At 39.6% G+C, this 23039-nt stretch overlaps 1 long non-coding RNA gene across 1 annotated transcript; it reads left to right on the top strand.

Annotated features, from left to right (window-relative positions):
• Window positions 1-732: 732 nt before the first annotated feature.
• LOC124260915 lies at window positions 733-23039 on the top strand. Its single transcript, XR_006894215.1, has 3 exons — window positions 733-744; window positions 1508-1509; window positions 22756-23039. It is a non-coding gene; the product is annotated as an uncharacterized LOC124260915 (long non-coding RNA).

Genomic DNA, 23039 nt, shown 5'->3' with positions numbered 1-23039 from the left:
AAGGTATGGAGACTATTCTACTCCACGAGGGACAGTTTTGCATTATTTCTGGACTCCCTGACACGTAATCCCCGTACGTGTTCAATGCATGGAGACTATTCTAGTCTATGCTGTGACAGTTTTGCATTATTTCTGGACTCCCTGACACTTAATCCCCGTACGTGTTCAATGCATGGAGACTATTCTACTCCACGAGGGACAGTTTTGCATTATTTCTAGACTCCCTGACACGTAATCCCCGTACGTGTTCAATGCATGGAGACTATTCTACTCCACGAGGGACAGTTTTGCATTATTTCTGGACTCCCTGACACGTAATCCCCGTACGTGTTCAATGCATGGAGACTATTCTAGTCTATGCTGTGACAGTTTTGCATTATTTCTGGACTCCCTGACACTTAATCCCCACACGTGTTCAATGCATGGAGACTATTCTACTCCACGAGGAACAGTTTTGCATTATTTCTGGACTCCCTGACACGTAATCCCCGTACGTGTTCAATGCATGGAGACTATTCTAGTCTATGCTGTGACAGTTTTGCTTTATTTATGGTCATGGATCAGCGTACAAACATTCTCGGTTGCACACACAACCGCCATATTTAGTAATACCCGGTTACGTCCTACCTGCTGACTTGTAACCTGATAATACAACTTTAAAAATAGACACAGTGTACGTTGTCACAGGACTGTAACCTCGACCACTGAAAAAACATTGCAATCAATCCATATTTGGTCAGCTTTGTTTGATTTAGCATCGCCATCCAGTCCAAACAAGACTTGATTATTATTCGTGTTCCTGGCCCAATAATAATGTGACATCTTGACTGAAAGGTTATAACATGACGAGTAATGACAACCAAGTGTAAAATGTTATTGCTCAATGTGTTTGGTTGTTTCGGGGGGTTTTCTCTCGCTTTCTTGGTTGTATGGGTGAACAACAAACGAATTATTAATTTCTAACATTCTGGTAAAATATAATTTTGCAATCATGGGGTATTTAATTAGTCTTGAGTGAAAGGGTATTTCAGTACACGTGATTTGAGTCCGTCATTCCATATAATTGTGAACCAGATACCATCGCAAATAAGATCCAACAATCCAATGCTGTACATAAACTAATCGGAAAGCACAAACCGGATTCGAGGTTTGAGTTATTATTTCTCATCATCACCAAAAATACTTCAACTAAAGAGATAGAGTGATCTATTTTTCTTCATGTTCACCTCTTCCACACTGATCCACTTTTGCCAACGATGTTGGACGGATTTATCCTAGTTTCGTAGAGGTCCTTCTCTTGGCTGTCCAAAATGTTCCCTATAGCTCTGGGACGTGATCGTTTGAGAGTAAATGGGTTCCGTCTACAGATTTCTTCATGTTTGTGGAAGTTCAGGAAGTCAGTTGGAAGTCAGGCGAAGTCAGACCTGGGGAACAGGTTTGTTACTGAAGCAAACCACACTCCATGTGTAAAGGTGCCGAGGTTTCGATTCTTGTTTGATATTAGAAGTGGTGAAATCCACTTGCAAACGATTTATTTTATTTCAAACATGGATATAACATAAATGACGCTTTGTATGGTAACTTAGAATTACCTAGATCTATAAATCATGATATTATCAAATCTGTACATACCTTTATTACCAGTTCAAAAAGATTTAATCTGTCTTAAGTTTTCATCTGTCCCTTTGCAGAACTAAAAGTATTTGTGGCTGTGTGGATGTTCATATTCATGTAAATTGTATGCTTATTGTTATTTATGATACCATGTATTTTTGTAATATTGTTATGAAATGTAAGTGGCATAAATGTTGTTTTGTCTGGAGAGGCATTAATATAAGCGTTTTGCTTGTTTGCCGATCCAGTTTCTGAACAATGTATCAGAAATAAATATGCTTAAACCAAATCCACTTGCAACCTTGGTCATAGATCTTTGCAAGAACATCTATGGATCAGTTTCATACATTCCGACGAACAGCAAATGGCCTGGATAAAACGAATTGTTCGTTATATCCATCAGTTCGTTATAAGCGTGCTGGTTATAAACGTAGTTCAATACCATTGTCTCTGAACTAAACAGCCACACCATAGTAGAGATACTAGAGTTTAAACAGTTCTTCACTCCCTCTATCCTTCACCAAGAAAACGCCCGGTAAACCCGCGTCGGTGAAATAAGTTTTTTATTAAAAAGAAAAATCATTTGAGAAAATGAGACATTACTTGTTTGGCATTAGCGTTAGGCCATTCATGTTGGGGATTTACTCATTTCCTACCTCTGCAAGCGAGACATCGGATGGCGAAAACAAAACATGATTTTTCCCCCTGTGTGTGTAGCTTATTTTATGATATAGTGAAATGACTTGATGATAGTCTTTCATATATTCTATGAAGCAGAGCGAGCAAAACATTTCTTTTATGCATGTTGATGAAGAAAGATCAAGCTGACCTGGCTCCGATTTCTCGAAAAAAACTGAGTTTGACAATTTGAAACAGATGATTTTTTAACTCAACTGCATTTTTTAAAATAAAAAGGCCCAAACAACTTAAGTAGCCTATCTACCCAACTCAAATTGTCAACTATATATGTTTGAGTGTAATATCGATTTCAGTTCATTCTGGGAAATGCATTTTCCTGCTTTTTCTCAAATTTGAGTAGAAACTCTTACTTAAGTCAAAACTCGGATTTAAATCGGGGTCTGGTTCTAGTGTGTAAAGTAATGAGTATGCATTTCCACAGCGGCGGGAAAATGAGATAAGAAATTTTGTATTGTTTACGTTGGAATGAAAATTAAAGGAGGGCAGCATATCGGAAACACCGAAAAAACACAAGGTCCCCCAATAGTTTGGTTGCTAGGTAGAAATACAATTATCTCAATAAGATCAGGGGCTCCTTTCACGAAGCAACCTTTACTAGGTTAACCTGAACTCCCATTCTTTAACAGTGCACTAAGGTGACATTCGTGACTTACGATCACCTTTGTGCTTTGTGCCTCCTTTCACAAAGCACTAAGGTGATCGTAAGTTGCTACGGTTAGCTTAGTGCAATGTTAAACAATGGGAGTTAAGGTTAACCTTTGTTTGATCTTAACTCTCATTCTTTAACATTGCACTAAGGTGACCGCAGCGACTTACGATCACCTTAGTGCTTAGTGAAAGGAGGTCCAGGGGCTCCTTTCACGAAGCAGCCTTTACTAAGGTTAACCTTAACTCCCATTCTTTAACATTGCACTAAGGTTACCTTAGTGACTTAAGATCACCTTACGATCACCTTAATTAGTGCTTTGTGAAAGGAGGCCCGGGTCCTTTACACTGACATTCGCCGCTGTGTCAGTTGTCAGTATCAGCTTGTCGAGTCAGGTAGAACCGACTAAATAAAAACTGGATAATGTGTGTGTGCGTGCGTGCGTGCGTGCGTGCGTGCGTGCGTGTGTTCTCGGGACAATCAAATGGCACATTTCTAAAACAATTCAGCACAATTTCTTTTCCGTCACGTTTGGGAAATTTTCAAACACAGAACTGAAATGTCCTCTATCCAGGCCGCAATATTGGCACAAAAAGTGACGGAATGTTCATAATTTCCACAACAATATCATATCGTTGTTTTACACTTTTAAATTCTGATTCATGCTCGTTTTCGAGATACAGAAGCTTCGAATATAGATGCTGATCAGATAATGTATCAGTACTGATCCAAAAGACTTGAGAAATTCAAATATCTGAGGTTTTCACGCTCGTTCTTCCAGTCCTTTGAGTGTAATATTCCGAAAGTATGCATCCTGACGATTTCCTGAGAAACAGTCGTCCGAATAAACGAGATCTCAAACTCATAATGCATGATGTAAGTTACAATGAGAATGTCAACTACTAGAGGTTGGGTATATATAGAATACCCCCGTGTCCCAGCAAGGCCTGATATCTACACGACACTGGCCACCCGAGGTTGTGTTTATTCTTGGAAGGATATCCCTTGCCGCGTGCTCTGGATGTGAAGTTACAACGCACCTAGTTTTTATTGATCGACCAAGGAGAGCTGGAGGTCCTCCCATACCGCGAAATACGTAGCTCGGGCTTGATACGGGATAAACGTTATATCAAGGAACTAACACCGGCGTCAACACAATGTTCCTCCCCGCCGAAAAGGAAAAGAAAGACGGGTAAGGGGGTTTTCATATTTGTTGGACACGTAAAGTGAAATACTGATTTGCACATGTGTGGAAAACTGACACGACTAAATCACAGGCCACAGGTCATTTCTACAATATCTCAATGACACACACATACGGTGAAATTTCAAACGCGCGCGCGCTCGTATTTAGGAATGATGACGTGATCGTACATTAAATATTCTTCTTCTAATGCTTCAGCGACCATATCATATTGTCCACCATGGTTAGCGAATGTGAAGAGTACATACTAAATACCATATTGAATACCGTGTATATGGAATACAAAGAGTACATACGGTATACCATATTGTATACAATGTTTAGGGAATATAAAGAGTTCATACAGGATACCATATTGTATACCAAGTTTAGGGAATGTGAAAAGCAAAACGTCAATGAACCATATTACGCTGTAATATATTATGCTGTATCATATCATACACGTCTCCTATTGTTCATACGATGGGGTGAATGAAGTATTATTTATTTGTTTTTATTTTTTTGGAGGGGGGAGTTGTTTGGACTCGGATTTCTCAGGATGTTTGAGTAACAATTGGAGACAATGTATATTTTCATTTCGAGGTTGATTTTCCATGCTGTATATGGTCCATTGTTAGAAATGGTCTTGAAATCTGTGTTTGCATCACGCGTAGATTAAAATTCCTAGAATGCGTATAATATGATGTCATTTGTGAGTATCGACTTTACTGATAAAACACGAACTGCGTCACTGGGTATCGTGGTTGTTAAAGAACCATTAACCCTTTAACTAGGTTAAGAATTGAAGCCTTTCATATGCAATACATATGCCACAATGTAAAATGACATTTTCAGTAATATAATCCAAATGAAAAAGAAAATATCAAACATTTTAATGATTGATTTTGATTAATATTAAATAATCCAATTATTAAACTAATGAGTACTGTAGCTCACTTTTCAACGGTTAGAATAAGTCTCCAGTTGGAGAAAAGGTGCATGTGGTTCCCTCGTGGAGAAATCGTGAGAATCTGTTGATGACAAAAGATGAATCAACGAACCAAGTAAGCAACGATAGCTTGCCGTCATCATAATGGTAAATCGTTGTTTGTTGGTAAATCATTATAATTTAATTGCAAAAGATGCATGTTATAAATTCTAGACTCAGAATGAAGTACGACAACAAGTGCTTGATATCATCACAATCTGTAATGTTAACCTGATGATTGTTCTCTAACTATTGTACATGCAACACTTAGCTCTTTGTTCGTTGCAATCGCCAACATTACGTTATGTCCTTTTCGGACCCGTGAAGATCAGGGTTAGAACTGATCTTCAGTAACCCATGCTTGTCGTAAGACTTCTTAATGCATGCCATCGAATCTCATTTGCGTAGATTGATTCTCATGATGTCAGTCACTGGAGAGTCCAGTTCAGACTTATTTTTTAACAGATCGCTGTCATATAGTTGGAATATAGACGAGGGCAACAAACAAAGAAACATTCTGTCAGTGTTCAGGTGCTCAAGAAAGCCCCCAATAATTCTCATGTAGGAAATTGAACCTGTCACGTTGGATTGACGAGTAAGTCGGTCAATCGCAGAGTTTTCCGTTTTTTTCCTGCTTTAAACACGAAATGACACGCGTGACCCAGTCGTGTAAACCACACTGAGCAGAACCCTATGAGCGTGGGTAAGAACCATGTTTCGCTCAAATTATGATGCCCGGTTTCTAGCTACAATACAGGTGCTCGTGGGTCTCACCAAAGAGGCATAAAAACGAACTGCGTTATTCATACATAAAACCCACGTGTTGTAAAATAACTCAAATGCTGCCCCAGAAAGAGTCTAATATGTAAAGTCTAAGTGGAATACAATCCGTGTTTGACTCGCGTTTCTGAAATGTAGGCCAAATACCCGAACCTGTAATGTTGATAAGAGTATCAATTCCACCGGGTTCGGGACTAAAGCACAGATAAGATAACAAGCTGATTTATAATCTGTCCCCAGTGAAGTGAAACACACACACGTGGATACTATACCCGATGATGGGATGGTGCGCGTCCATACTTTCTGATGTAATCCCTATAAAAATATCAACGACTGAAAATATATTAAACACGGAACTACTGTCGCTCATCTTACGACGTCTGGAATAATCATGAAGAATGAGGACTAATTTTATGGAAATACAACTTGTTTATTCTGTATAGGCGACGTTTCGACATAGATTCTAATGTCGTTGTCAAGCATTAGAATCTATGTCGAAACGTCGCCTATACACAATAAAGAAGTTGTATATCCATAAAATTGTCCTCATTCTTCATCTACCCAACTTCTAGAATGCCAATCAAAGATGGAAAAATCATGTCAAGACAGAAACAAATGAATAATATTTTCAGCAAAATATTTACAAGCGTAATTTTTTCCCATGTGTTTGATTTGCATTTAGCTTACTATGTCAATTGTACCATCACTCGGGGACATACAAATACACACACTCAATCACAGCCAACCTCCCTCTCTGACAGTGGTAACTTTTCAAACCACCATATCTGGACCTGTATCTAAAAATTGGGTGAGTGAGTGAGTTTAGTTTTTCGCCGCTTTAGCAATATTCCAGCAAAGTCACGGCGGGGGACACCAGAAATGGGCTTCACACATAGTACCCATGTAGGGACTTGAAATCGGGTCTTTGGCGTGACGAGCGAACGCTTTCACCACTAGGCTACACCACCGCCTCTGTATCTAAAAATCTCCAATGCAAAACCTCCACTTGGTATTCGCATGAAACTTAAATCTCCCTTCGATAGTGAACTTGCAAATATCAACTATACCTTCATGGCAATGTATACAGCCTGTAGTCAATTTCGACTTGATATAAGTTTTCATCATATTTAAAAGAAGTTGGTATTTGTGAAAAGATACATTTCTTAGCAAAATTGTCTAGTTTTTGCTTTATCTGTGATATATAACTCATCTTTTAAATGGTCTTTGAGATCATCCATTTTGATACTGTTAATTATGTGCACATGTTGAACTTCATAGCTGCTGGATCTCGCCGCGAATAGCTTGGAAAATTGCTGATGTGACTTAAGTCAATATTCATTCATTCTTTTTGATGAAAGACTAACAGTGAAAACAACCTAACATTACGGAGTTAATTATCCACGTGGTTGTTATCAGCGTTTGTTGATACATGCTTCTGACATGGCAGAAAAGAGGATAATAGTAAATTGTACTCAGGTCATTCGCATGACTCCAGCTGGTTTAATTGTACGCCCTTATCAGAAATACACTACACGCCAAAAGAAACGTTACGCTCCTACCTTTATGAATTACTTAAAAACTATCATAGATACGTTAGAAGGAATTACTTAACAAGAAAACCTAACAACACAGCTTTATGCAAATCACGGAAAAAAATTCTGAAATGCATTCATATTTGGGTGAAATGCATCTTTTTCAGAAGAGTTGAATTGTCCTATCTTCGTCCATGCCGAAATAAACCAATAACAGTGATTTAGATGTCCAAAAGAAAGGTTGATATAAAATCCTGCTTTTGGACAAAGATAAACCATTTAAAGTCACCATTTGTCTACTATTAAAACAAGAAACAACTTATGTAGAGTGTGTAAAATTGTAAAATAGTCATTCCTCTGATTTCAGTCTTTTAAAACATTTTCTGCTGATTTGCATTAGTGAAAACAAGTAAAACGTGTCGTTGATACTGTGAACAAATGTTTAAGAACATCTACAATGAGCTTTAACATTTTTGTTTGCAAAGTAACATTTTTCCATTTTCTGTTTACACATAGCAATATCAATCGCCAAAACGCAGCAATATTCAAGCAGTATTTGCATCCATTTCACATGTAGAATGATTCTATAGGTTATGAAGAGAGCCTAGAATACATGATATGATACACAAATACGAGAAATATGCCACGATTAACAGCTGAAAAGAGAGAAAGAGCCATTGGGATGTTGCAGGTGGTGGTCGACATAAAATTATGTTGCCAACGCCCTCGGATGCCACCGTATCACGGTTATAAGACTTATTCAGGGCTTCAGACAGACTAGGGTCACCGTAGACAGACCAAGAAGTGGACGTCCACGCATCACAACGCCAGCTGAAGATAAGTACCTCCGTCTAAGGAAGGAGAGTAACGTTTCTTTTGGCGTTTAGTGTATTCCAGCTATGTCAAATGACTTGTAAGTTGGGTATGTACCATTGCGTCAGTATCCTCGTTCCCCATGACGTGTGAGGGGCGGTGGGGTAGTCTAGTGGTTAACGCGTTCGCTCGTCACGATGAAGACCCGGGTTCGATTCCTCACATGGGTACAATGTGTGAAGCCCATTTCTGGTGTCCCCCGTAGTGATATTGCTGGAATATTGTTGAAAGCGGCGTAAAATCAAACTCACTCACTCATAAAAACAAAACCAAGCAATAAATAGAAGCAACATTATATCAGCTCACAACAGAGTAATAAAAATGTAAACGTTTAGCACTGACTGTCGTTGTGACCATGTGTCCCGTATCTGTGTTTTATATGCATGTACAAGTCCTAATGTTAAAAGCAAATTAGCACTATTACCAATGTAAACTGTACTTATAATCCAGCATTTATCAAGTGAAGTCTAAAATTATTACCAGCGCGAGCCGTACAAATGCTTTTTTTTGCTGCTTCCCAGAACATTTTATCACTTGTTTTCTGACTTTGCGGTTTCAGAGCTTGCTGGGGAGTCATTGACGTTTATTGTATTCCGTCATATTCAACTCTCAGGCATCTTATAGATATAAGCATAGACAACGAGCCTCTTCAAGTCACGCTCAACAGAGAACGCTTATTCAGTGTAAATATATAGTACTCAACATATTCAGCCCTATCACATTGATTGAAAGTACTCTAGACTCTGGATCTGCTCAGTTTTACTCAAAATGGACGACACTGAAATAGTAGTCATCAAAACACATTGCTCTCACAAGCGAGGTGAAATTAACGCATTTACCGATACCAAAATTTGAACTGGTTGAGAAGGTGTCCAGGGTATTTTTCATAAAAGAATGTAATACCCTTGATCATCGAGGATGAGTTTCCAATGTATAAAAAAGGGGCGGTTAGCCTAGTGGTGAAAGCGTTGGTTCGTCACGCCGGGTTCGATTCCCCACATGGGTACAATGTGAGAAGCCCATTTCTGGTGTCCACAGCCGTGATATTGCTGGAATATTGCTAAAAGCGGCGTTAAACCACACTCACTCACTCCAGTGTATAAGGCGACATGAATGCAGACCGTAATTTACCTGCTGTCTGTACAGGGAATCAGGATGTGGGTATTATATATTTGAAACATGAGGCCCATCTCGGCCTTGTCGTTTACCATATTATTTCCTTTTAAATTTCAAATACCTTCGGGAGTGGTTCGTAGCGCTGATACTGATATTCACCGGGTTGAAGTAACATGTACACAGGTATGATATATGGTTGTAAACAGCATGTAAGATTTATTGCAGGGGAAATATATTATAGTGTTATTAATCTGTACCTACGCTTCCTTCGGCATGACCAGAGGTTTATTGTGCGGGTATGTAGGACACGCTTACAAAGGGATAAAACTACAAAATGCGATATATCTGTTAATAGTAGGGTGTGACTCACGAAACTGAAGGTGAAATACGTTTGTGTGACAAAATCAGACACTTGCAGTACCATTCTTTCAGCTACTTGAAGGTAACTCGAAATATGAATAGTGCCAATTATGACGTGACAAACAGATGATGTCAGTAGAAAACCACATGACGTCAGGATGTCAGGAGACGCCAGCCGAACGACCCCCTCGTATGAATCTTTACAAGACGGTTGACCGGTTATACAGCCAGGCTATATTTCACTGTAATACGAGAGAATTCGTATATAATCCTCTGGTTTCCAACAACAGTAAACAGTGCACCGTGGGATCGGTCTAAAATAACAGCTTCCATCGTATCCCGACTATGGTCATAATATCAATCACCGGTTCGACCGACCTTGACTCGACTATATAAAGGCCGACGTCTTTCCCATAAATATACATTATTATGTAAGTATATTTTTTCGGCTACTGGTTGGTCTAGAGGCGGTCACGTGACCGTCGTCAGAAAAGCATATTGACTCCAAGAAGTAAGAATAGATTTTGACGTCAAGCTATGGCTATGGGAGGTATATTAACTGGTTTGTTTCACCCGGACTATACTGTTTACAGTTTTAGCTGCAATACTTTGGAATATATCTGATAATATAGTTTGTGTCCGGCCCAGAATCGATTTTTTACGGGATAATATATCTGGAACATAGCTAATATTATCTGACCCTGGCTTGATTGATTCAGAAGGGAATATTTACGGGGCTCATTGCTCATATTTTTTACCCCTGGTGTGACTGTTTTACAATGGGCTTTTGTCATATGAAATTAGTGGCGTAAAACAATGAACGAGATAAAATAACACTGCCCTGCTCTACTGATACACATGCTTCATGTATTGCCATTTACAGTTTTAAGGGGTTATGAGAGTATACCCTTAATCGATAGTCACACAAGCCATTCCTGATAACTTGTTACATACACTTCCTTTTACAAAAAAAACAAAAACAACAACAGGTATAACATGAATTAAATCTGAACTTGCACGAGAAGTAAACAACATTTTCTAATTAACGTTGTAATATCCGACAGATGACTATTCAAGATTATTTTAGAATTGAGTCAACAAGCGGATGAGTCATTCGTTATCACTTTCATTGAGGCCGATCCTAAAAGTGGGATTCATTACACCGCTTCTAAAATAAACATGAAATCAGTGAAATGATGATGGATACATATATAAGTGAAGGATGTTATAATAATTTCCGAATGATCCATGTTTGTAAATATATATATGATATTGTATTCCCGGGAGTGTGTCCTCCAAGGGTATGACGAAGCGTTAACGTAGTTAGTTACACGTACATCGACATGACACACCACAGTTGCCAGATACAAGAATAGGTGTGAGATAAGGGTAATTATTACCAGCTATAAAATATAAAGTTATTGAATACCAATAGACACCTAAAATCAGCATGTTTAGTTTGGGTCGTGAAGGTATTGTTGATACAGCTAAACGTCTGTATTTCCGTGATTTATTTCGACAAATTGTGATTTCTATATATCATGTTCATTTCTTACGTTATACAGATCTTGTTGGTCCAATCTGTGATAATTTCATAGATTATTGTTTTTAAGAAGGAATATAACACTTGTATACTACCAATGCAGATCTGAATAACTCGATTCAATACCCGAGTAAGTGAGTGAGTGAGTGAGTTATGCAAAAAGTACATAATTTCTGCAGGCTTCATCTGGTTTTATGTTGAGTCTTCATTATTCAAGAGAAATCGTTACTCTAAATGAATACCCGATCGAATATTTGCCCAAATTGAATTAACAATGAACGATGACCGAATGTCACCATTATTTCACAAGGAACATATAATATATAATCCCGGTTGGTTATTATGGGTACATGTATATTACTTGGATTTATCACAAAGGGCACTGTAGCTCACCTACACTTGTAGTTAATTTTTTTTAAATATCTACAACTACGATCTCTCTTTACAAAAGGTTCTGTCAAGATTGATATTCAGATACATGTATGTTCTACATAAATATCAAGGATTTATAACATGTGATAAAATGTCTTTGAACGTTACGTAATGCGCAGCTCTGTGATGTTTGACGTCACGCAGCATTATCATCAACAATGAAGCAATAAACATCATATTGCTTCAACTGACCAATCAGCAGTCCTAATATGCACCATAGGTAAATATAAGATATTTAAAACTGTCGATATTTCCACCTGTACGGGAAATACAGACTGTGAAGGTTCAACATGCATTTACATGTATATCATCGCTTTTTCTCGGCTTCCTACATTTCTGTCCACGTATGATGAATGCTCTGACCAAGCCGTGACTGCTTGTCAGAGCTAATTAAAGACAATGACGCTACACCATGTATCGGATGGTGAATCATATCTTCAGATTACTCACCGGACCAGGTTTCATGAAAGCGAACATATTAGTATTTCGACTGACGCAAGTCGTAATGTTAATGTCGCAGGGTTTAAAACACGACCACTGGGCTGGTGTTCAATCTCTTTATTACGCCATTTGCCATTTCCATTTGGGGTTTGTCAAACACGAGCGTGCCATAAACCTGTAATTAGGGAAATTACATAGAGGGCTGGCACTGCCAGCATGGTGTGTGTTTATAAATCAATACGACAAGTAAAACTATTGTGACATTTTACACATAATTATTAGATATAAATAATTATGAAAGTTAATGGTTACTAGACCATTATTAAATATAATTATTTGAATACAAGGTTACACCTGACTTAATTATGAGAAATTGTTTTAATATGAACAATTCAAACAAACTTTTATATCACCTGAGTGCACAGACTGCAGCAGCAGCATGTGCCAGAGTCCAGGATGTACCTGCTGGCAGCCAGCTCATCTGTATGGCAAGCTGTTAGGGACAAAATTGTAAAATGTGCCAGGGGTGCTTGTATGAACAATAGAACCTGTCACATTAAATTATACCATAGCCGTAGGGCTCCAATCGGCAATATTTCAGCCATATCGTGACGGGAACAAATTTGACATTGATAACGAAAACATGTATATCATAAAACCTTTCGTCAACAGACAGTGAAACAACTAGAGGATCACAGTTAGAAATGCAAATTCTTTCACTCAATCACTCAGAATCAAAACTTGAATGCAAGAGCATGGAGAGCTCTAAGCACCACCAGTACATACGGAACACAGCACTTGTCTTTTGTCTATGATAACACGTGTCTCCCCGCCACATGTGAAATGGTATACACAATAACTGCTTTTATTCTGTTGCAATGACACTGTGGTTTACAGTAAAGATCGTTTGGAAATTTGGAATGAATTAAACGTTAAGCATTTCAAATAAAATGTTTGTCTCATCTTGGGTCCAGAAAAAGACCATTTTTTTATTATCATTTATCGAGCAGCGCTCAGAGCGATAGAAATTCTATTAATTTTTTTGTATTTACTAAAAAGCCCCCCATAGATGGGTTAGAGCTTCGGATTCACTCCCGACCCAGCTTCAGATTCGCTCCCGACCCAGTCGGCGATGGTAAATATCAATGAGTTCATAGGGATCAATGCATGTGTGTCAAGTTCATGGAAAAACACACAAATCTGCAACATGCTAATCCAGGATTAGCCAAATGGTTAAAGCGATCGCTCGTCACGCCGAAGATCCGGATTCAATTCCCAACATGGGTACAATGTGTGAAGCCCATTTCTGGTGTCCCCCCCGCCATGATATTGCTGGAATATTGCTAAAAGCGGCGTAAAACTAAACTCACACATGCTAATACAGATTAGTTATATTTTATATAACCTTACATGAATCATATAACATATTTCGTGATATGTTTCAACAATGTATTGAATTATTGGTGTCATCGTTTGTGTTGTTTGTTGAATGCACTGTCCCAATAATATTATGAAAATATTTGTCGAGTTTGGTCATGCCGGAATGATATAATTTTGCAGGAGACACCTAAAATTTTAACATGTTTGAAAGGACAATCTTTTGATTTTGAAGAAAATATCCCTTCGAGATATTGGGTGATAATCAATAGCTCAAGAAAATAAACCCATGTGGAATCTGGAATACACGGTCATTGTGATTTGTTTCATCAATGGGTTTCAACCAGCTGTTAAAAACAATAGTATCTAAGCCACATGAGGAACTTGGAAATTCAAGGCTTGTCAGGGATGAACAGGATGTTACCAGGATCATGGAGGCTGCTTCTCAATATCAAAATCCATTTGCCCTTCTGACTGTGCCTTCAGAATTGATCAACATTGCCACTGGACAGGTTGCCTCAGCTGAGGTAAGTAAAGGTTTGAATGGCTTCATGGATAAAGGCAAGAAGAAACACCAGGATTTCCTAGCAAAGCGCCTCGTTAAAGAAACTAAGAACAAGATTTCTGGGATCCGGAACCGCGCATGAAAGTACTGACATTTTCAGAGATGCGCAAAGGCTTGCCAACAAAGAAGACTGACAGGTTTATGGTGGATTCTGAGGTGCTTTTTCGTCGACTGCTGGTTGTATCGAAGCAGACAGATGTCAGTTTGGAATCGGTCGTTAAACATGAACTTGCAGCAGTCCCACCTTCCCTTTTCCATGATGGTGGCACGATGAGGAAATGCCCCAAATCTGATCCCGCAAAGAAACTTGAAGCTACATGTGATGAAGTTCACAGCTTGAACACAGGTCCCAGCACAGCTTATGTAGTTGATGGCATGGCACTCTTGCAAAGCTTGAAAGACACACAGTTCACAACCTTTGATGACTTAGGACATTGCGTTCTTCGACGGTTGAAGGTAATTCTTGATAGCAATCTTGGTGTTGGCGCTTGGCGCCATTGCCATTGTGTTTGATAGATATGACAGCCCAAATTCTATCAAGCAGTTGGAGCGACAAAGACGTGGAGAGGAGTCAGCCACGTTTGATGTAAAAGGTGGCCATACAGTTCCAAACTACAGAAACTTTATGAAGAATCCTGCTAACAAGGCAAGCTTAGTAGTTTTTGTTTCAGAATATATTCTGCTAAGAAAAGATTTTCTTCTTGGTGGACAGGAACTCATCATTGCTGGTGGATTTGTTGATGGTTGTATTTCAAAATGTATCAATGAAAGCAGTGTGTCCAATCTCACGGACGTATTCAGTTCCCACGAGGAAGCCGATACAAGGATGGTGCTACATGCAATTCACATTTCAGAGCGATATGACCGTATCGTTATTCGAAGTGACGACACAGATCCCTAGATGTCATGGTACTTCTCCTGCACTATACAAATAATGCCATGCTTATATCATCTGTATATATGGAAGCTGGACACAACACACAGTCTACCAACAGACGGAGGTACGTTCCCATCAGTACCATAGCAGTGGGAAATGATGTCTGTCGGAGTTTGCCTGCAGCTCACGCACTAACTGGCTGTGACACAACTAGCAGCTTCTACAAAGTTGGAAAATCCACTGTTTACACCAAACTCTTGCAACATGTCAAGGAAGAATATGCATCTTTGGGGAGATTTGGTATGTCAGGCTATTTTGAGGATGATGTTACAATAGCAAGGAGATTTATTCTGTCAATACGCAAGAGAAAAGACCAGCCCTGTGCAACTCTGGGTCGTCTGCGATATGTGATGGCGTCAACGACTGACAAGTCTAGATCTGCTGCTGATCTACCCCCCACTGAAGATGCCTTCTCCCAGCTCGTGAGGAGAGCCAGGTACCAAGTAGCCATTTGGTGCCAAAGTCACGTACCCATGCCAGTCCTTGGACAATGGGTGTGCAGTAGCCGTGAATGGTTCTCAGGAACCTGTGATGTTCTCAAAGGAGATAGCTCCACTGAACTGAGAAATCTCACACACTTGTATAGCACAGACAACGACTGTGGTGTTGGGAAGAAGTGTCAGTGTCTCCTTTCAGGCCTCAAATGTACAGAATTTATTTTGTAAATATGGAGGACAGGATTGTCAGAACACTGTTTCTTCCACATTCTCTGACAGTGATGGAGATGAAGAATGTGGCTAACACTGATCATACGACACGGAACTTTGAAACATGACGGTTGTTGGCATATGTGATAGTCTGGATCTTACCCACAATGTAGGTTCAAACGTGAATACGTCTTTCTATGGATATGTGAACAAACAGATAAATTTGTTGTTACGTATTTTGAAGAAACTATTAGATATCTTGACGAGGTGGGGTGAGGTGAAATTTTGGGTTTTACGTCGTGCTTGAGAATATTTCGCTCATATGACGACGTGCATGCGTGTGTATGTGTATGTGCGGCTGCTTGTACTAGCCCAGACTGAAGCTTGACGAGAGTGATAATGTGATATTAACTTAGGCGTAGATTTCATTCGTGCTCAGTGTATCATGAAAACAGGTGCTTGATGGATGACAACCCCTTTACTATTAGGTTGTTTTGACATAGATCCTGATACTGTTGTCATACAAAACATACATATTGCTGCCTTCCCTTGACAGATCATAGTACAAATATTAATGTTAAATATTAAAAATATTGTAAAACGTGATTCTCCAATCACTGATGTTACTTGGAAGTCCTGACCTGACTATTCAACAGAATGAATGCATTTTCAAATGTGTGCAAACTTTTATTCATCAATCAAAACGTTTTGAGTGATGACATAAGTCGTGTCCCTTCCTCTCTTCTCTCTTTTACTTTCCTATCTCTTCTCTGTATTCTTTCCTAAGATGTATATAATTGAAATTGTGTGTATGTAAATATTAGGGAGCGGGTATTTTAAGTTGTGAATAAAATATGTTTAAAAAAAATAAAAAATCATAGTACAATTTGCCTGAAATGTATATAGGAGTAATCAGACAAAATATGTATTTGCTACTCACCCCAAAATTGAAGTCAGCAAAAATATTCGTGTTTTTTTCTGTAATATGTCCCAAATAAAATAAGATAAATTAACAAGTTTTAGGACTATTCTCAGTTTTATTGATATTTTTGTAAAGCTAAAGGTTTACACAATCTAATGCACACAACCTTAGCTACCAAATCAATATCACCATATGAGTTTAGCTGTTCCAAAATACATGCGATACCCAGGGATGTATGACTCAGGATATAACAGGGACTCTGGTAATAAAAAATGTTAATTTTAAAACAAAGATAAGTATTTAGGAAGACATACCGTTCTCGTGAAGCCTGGTAGTGTGTTTCACACAAACCTCAGCCTGCTGGAGACGAGCCAAATTCTTGATGACCACAGAAGAGTATATTAGCAGTCGAGAGTCGTCTCCCTTCTCACTGCCACAGCGCATTTGTTGTTTCATCAGTATCATAAAGCATCAACAGGAAGTTGGTGGCATATGGTAAATACATTTTTCTTACAAATACATCATGCCCTAGGCTATGATCATATATAAAATTCATATGTGTTTTTCATAAATGCGCACAAACAATTTCTTTCAAAGATTGCCTATTATCAAAGCGAAAAGGTCCAACATACATCCGCGTCTCATGTCTTGGCTTAAACAGGGGTGGTCGTGACGAGCGGCTTGGATCTCATGCTTCTGTAACATCAACGCCTGTTGCAATATACTTATATCATGTCAGGTATATTTTAAGTCACTGAGTGAGTGAGTTTAATTTTACGTCGTTTTTAGCACTATTCCAGCAATATCACGGCTGGGGATACCAGATATGGGCTTCGCACATTGTACCCATGTGGGGAATCGAACCTGGTTCTTCGGCGTGACGAGCGAACGCTTTAACCCACCGCCCCTTGAGTCACAGAAATTAGATGAATATTTAGACCAAGGAAACAAATTATCATATTTGTGTTTTGGGCCGGACGCATATTACTGTCTAAATAGATCTGTTTATCTATACAATCGACAAAGGAAATTTTCCTGGGCATAACATGTTGGATGTCTCAGACATGCGGCTACAGTTATGACGAAAAGGGACACAAAGAGAACGTATTGGGAACATGGCGTAAGATGTTAAAATACCCTCTTTAAGAATGTTTCACAATAATTCCTTGTAGCCTAGTGGTTAAAGGTATATCTTTGATGCCATGATTGATACAATCTTGAGTTTATGTCTGCCAGTGTGTGTCTAAGTCAAATATGACTCTCAACCCAATGCAAGTGTTATACACCGCGTGGTGGTATGGGGTCGTGTGCAAAGAGACCAGGTCACAAATCAACGTTGGTCACGAAGACTCTTTGGATAGGTGACCGTGTTTGGCAGGTTGACTCGAGAGAGCTTCTCTGACTCGCCCCACACGTGGTCTCTCCTTTGGTACAATTTCCTTTGTTCGCCCAGCAGTGAATGGGTACCCGATGGGATTAGATAGGCATATAACTGTTAACCTTCTAGCGCCTACAGGCAGCGTGGGTTAATCGGTGTAATATAATAATGTCTTAGCGCTCTGAGCTTCTATGAGGTGGATCGTGGGCGCAATTCTAATGCATTTTGATTGAAGGATGTTAGTCACATTTCCGTTGATTGGTGCAGTGCACAAACGCAACTTTTGTGGTTTTAGATTGCTCAAAAATGTCATGGAAAGGAAATTAAACAATCATGTATAGTGACAAAGGTCAAACGTCAGTCAACATTTTGTCACGCGTTTCGACTTAATGTAAGTGGGATGATGCCGAGAACGCTGGCTATCGCATCACCACCATTCTGTTGTTGCATGTCATTTAAAGGTATAGCACGGCACCATTACTCGTTTCTGGCCCATGATCGGCGTATCCGCCCGAGTTCAAACCAAGGCCGTTCGAGAAATAGAAGACTAAGAGTTATCTCCCCTGAACAACAGGTCTTTCATCCTCGACATGCCACCAATGGCTCCGAGAATGCAAAACACCTGCCTGGTTTAAGAAGGTACATGTCCCTGTATCCATTACAACGAATGCGAGGGAGCAACAACGTATAGGCATGAAAAAAGAGCAGCTTGCGGCAAGTCTAGTTCAGTGATGAATCGTGATTTCTTTTCCAACGCCGAGATGTACCGACGTCGAAATGCATATTTTGCACCGAGCTGCGTTCGACAGGTCAGCAGAATGGGTCGCTGAAGCGTGATGGTGTGGGGAACCATATCCTCAACATGGAAATCTGACTTGGTGGTGGTTCATAGGATTGTGACAGTAAATTAGTGCATAGACAAGGATTTGTGGGATGAACCCGACAGACATGCACGTCAGCGTCGAGTGAGTGAGTGAGAGGGATATTTTAGGGGGGTGGGGGTCACCCATTTTGTTCTGGGGAGGTAGGGGGTTATCAGTTTTGTACACGTGTTCGGGTGGGGTGGGGGAGCAATTTTGTACGTAGATATATTTGAAAACTATGCTTAAAAAATATGGGAAGGGGTAATGGGGGGCGTCTTTCATTGATTTTGTACATGATATACATGGACAGGCTCGTGGATGTGCGTATCTTGTGACAGGACATTCGCCATTGCCAGTTTGTCTACAGAACAAATGACTAGCATCAGTGAAATCAAATTCAGCATGATCATTTAATTGAACTGACCACCGTCAAATTCGCAAATCTGTTTCCATATTTGAAGAGGGGACCCTGTCGTGATATTGCTAAAAGCGGCGTAAAAACATACTCATTCACTCACTATTTGAAGAGGGTAATTCAGTAACTTGGTATCCCTGATATAGGGAATACAGATTGATTGCAGTCAATTAAGAAGAGAACTTACCTCGGTTTGGTGGCACTGGTGATCCAGAACTCGCAATAAAGAGTTTCGTCCTTTTATTCGTTTCCATATCAACTGGTTTCCATATCAACTCGAATCTCAAATTATGATCCATGGCGTCAAAGTTGTCCGATATTGTCATGTCTTTTAATCTGATGTTTGAAATAGCATGATACCCACTCATGCACATAATGCAGTTTTACAACACTTTCTCTTCGAATGAAGGTCGTGAACAATTCTTGGAACTGAGGATACGGAGTTCGAACCCCGAAACGGAATGTAATTTTCCATCCCATCATGTACTGTTTGTATATCATAGTTGTTGAACCTTCTCCGTCTCACGTCTCATACACTGCCGCATTGCGCAAATGTGGTCAGTGAAGGAATACCAAGACAGGGATATTTACTGTAAACTTGATAAGAATATCTGCCTATTGACATATATGTAGGTATACACACCTGATGGTCTATATTGACACAGTTAGGCCTCAACCAACAGCGGCATCTGGATCTCGTCCCATGTGATTGTGGGATATTATTGGCCCCTTCAAACATATGCTTGTCGTTCGAGCTGAGATTCGACCGTGTGTAACTCCGTACTGATGGCTGGGGTCATTGCTCATGCCCTCAGTTACGTATTTGCGTTGTCAAAATTCTACATCAAAAGGGAATGCTGCCTTCAACAGACATGTGAGAAATACATGCAGACTCAGTAAATGAAGACACGGTTTTCAGATGCACAGACACACACAGATATATATAAAGTTTCATTTGCACATACGTACGCACATACATACGGTGGGGTAGCCTAGTGGTTAAAGCGTTCGCTCGTCACGCCGAAGACCCGGGTTCGATTCAACACATGGGTACAGTGTGTGAAGCCCATCTCTGGTGTCCCCCGTCGTGATATTGCTGGAATATTGCTAAAAGCGGCGTAAAACTAAACTCACTCACTCGCGTACATGCATTCATAGCAATCGTTGCGCTACAACTGTCGTAAGTGTATGTTAATGTATGTCATTTACGATAACATCAGCGCCAACAACGTACGAGGAACGGTTCCCAGGTGTCTATCTTCGGTGCTATGCGATGGTTGACCGGAAGTTTAAGCGCCTCCTGCTGAGCTGAACACCCTGGTTATATTTCCTATGGGTACAATATGCTAAAGTCTTTGTTCATCCCATGCTTGTACGAGTCGACTTGATGCACCGTAATGGTTTGCGAGACGGGCTGTCACTGTTCATGATACCAGTCACAGGGTTGTCTGCTCCAGGCACGGTTACTTTCAGGCTGACGTCATATTGCAACAGCTTTGCTAAGTGCAACAAACAGGTATGGCAAATAATCTATGCGTCTGGTGTGAGGGGTCGTGTTTTCACCAGCTCTCACGAAATTGAATTAAACATGGGGAACATTCCTCAGTTATCTCCCTTTACCGCTTCGCCAATAGATGGCGCCAATCACTACGGTCCTAAGTGTACTTAGATTTGGACTTTTACTCTCGTGAAGTCATATGTGACTCAGCTCGGTCATAATGCGTAAGACCAAGTGCTACAGTGATGTAAACCGCTTTTTTCTGTCGTTTTTGTAATTGGTAAGATCCGCCACCGTGTACCCAGTATTCCGTCAGCGACGTTATCACCAATCTGAACGACGATGTTGGTAAGCAGAGGATCAGCATATGTTACGTCTTGATACAGATTCAGGTCGAAGAACGCTGTTCGACTTAAAGAACACAAGTGAATATTTTGGACGAACCAGTGGAGAAATTAAAGATCTTTAGTTGAAGAGATAAAGTGATCATGATTGGAATTCCTGAAGGCAAAGAACACGAATCCGATGCGAAGAGTAAAGCTAAAGCCATTCTAGTGATAATAAAAACGATCGTAGAAGGACCTCGAACACACCTTCAACATCAAGAACCAAGGCAAGATTAGGACCGAGATAGGATCACCGGACGGCTCGCTCAAACGGAGCCCATGATTAAACGCCCCAAAAATGGAACTGTCAGGACTACGAAATAAAGCCAGTCATAATGACTTTATGTTATGTGAATACATTCGACATATTTCATCTTTAAGAAACGTGGACAGAAATAGATTTTGAACTTTATTCGCAAATGTTTTCACAACATAAGTGCTATGTCTAACCAGGAACTCGACTGAAAGGGTTTCTGGCGGTTTGCTGGTATGTTTAAGAACTTGTTTTGCCAAATATTAAAGATTACAGTGAAAACTGAATATTTGTGCTATTTGAAAAGTGTTTGTTTACATTCGGGAAAGATGTATTGTTAAACCTTTGTATATATACAACCAGAATGATCAAAATGGTTTGCAGATAAAGAAACAAGTACCCGTGAAGATCCGGGTTAGATCTTCATCTTCAGCAACCCACGCTTGTAAGAGACGACTAACGGGATCGGGTGGTCAGGCTCGCTGACTTGGTTGACACACGTCATCGGTTCCCAATTACGCAGATCCATGCTCATGCTGTTGATCACTGGATTGTCTGGTCCAGACTCGATTATTTACAGACCGCCACCATATAGCTGGAATATTGCTGAGTGCGGCGTAAAAATAACCTAACTGCAAAATCTCAAGATGTAGTAACTGGGTTCCATGGAGGTATCAAAAGTGGTCAATAGTGTGGTGGTCTACCTCCAGTTGCTGGTGATCTTTGGTGCGTTTTTTATATTGTATTGCCCTGCAATATATAGTATAAATTTGAAGTAACTTGCTAGTATAATGTCTCTATCTGTGATAATCTAGTTGTGTTACTGTCCTTTGTCGACACGTTTTAAGGAATACGTTTATTTATTATTAATATATATCTTGTTTTAGTCACGGTATGGATGAAATATTGCCGATGTTACTCTAAATCTTAACTCACTCACTCTTTAAGATTATATAGTCGACGACTATAAATACATGCCAGATGAATATCGTTAAATCAGTGACATTATATCAGACATTTAAAATTTTCAATGATCAGCAAATCTTTTCTGATGAAAATATATATGCTTTCGGAAGAAGCCTAATTGATCTGCATACGTTCCTGAATCTCCATATTTCAAAAGGATTTGTTTTGTTTTTTATTTGTTGTTTTACGCCGCACTCAGCAATATTCCAGCTACATGGCGGTGGTCTGTAAATAATCGGTCCAAGTCAGCGAGCCTGACCACCCGATCCCGTTAGCCGCCTCTTACGACAAGCATGGGTTGCTGAAAACCGATTACAAAGGGTAAAATCACTAAATATTAGATTCTCCCTTATTGTATGTGTAACCGCGGTACCCATGTCATGTCAAGAAACAAGGGAGTACTTGTAGTGGGTTCGAGGGATTTATTTGGACAAATGGAAGCCCAGATCTGCCCTAAAACATACACAATTCAACCATAAATATCATGGCAATACATAGACACAAGATAACGATATTACTTTTAAGATTTACAGTTCATTTCTGTATACTTTACAAATCCCTTTAGATAAAACATATTACACTTTATATAAAGATCATGCACATGCAATTGAACATAAATATATTA

The sequence above is a fragment of the Haliotis rubra genome, unplaced genomic scaffold (assembly GCF_003918875.1).
Source record: "Haliotis rubra isolate DU_JTF1 unplaced genomic scaffold, ASM391887v1 Scf780, whole genome shotgun sequence".
Lineage (NCBI taxonomy): Eukaryota > Metazoa > Mollusca > Gastropoda > Lepetellida > Haliotidae > Haliotis > Haliotis rubra.
Note: the sequence above shows the minus strand (reverse complement) of the source record. Positions and strands in the feature narration are given on the sequence as shown.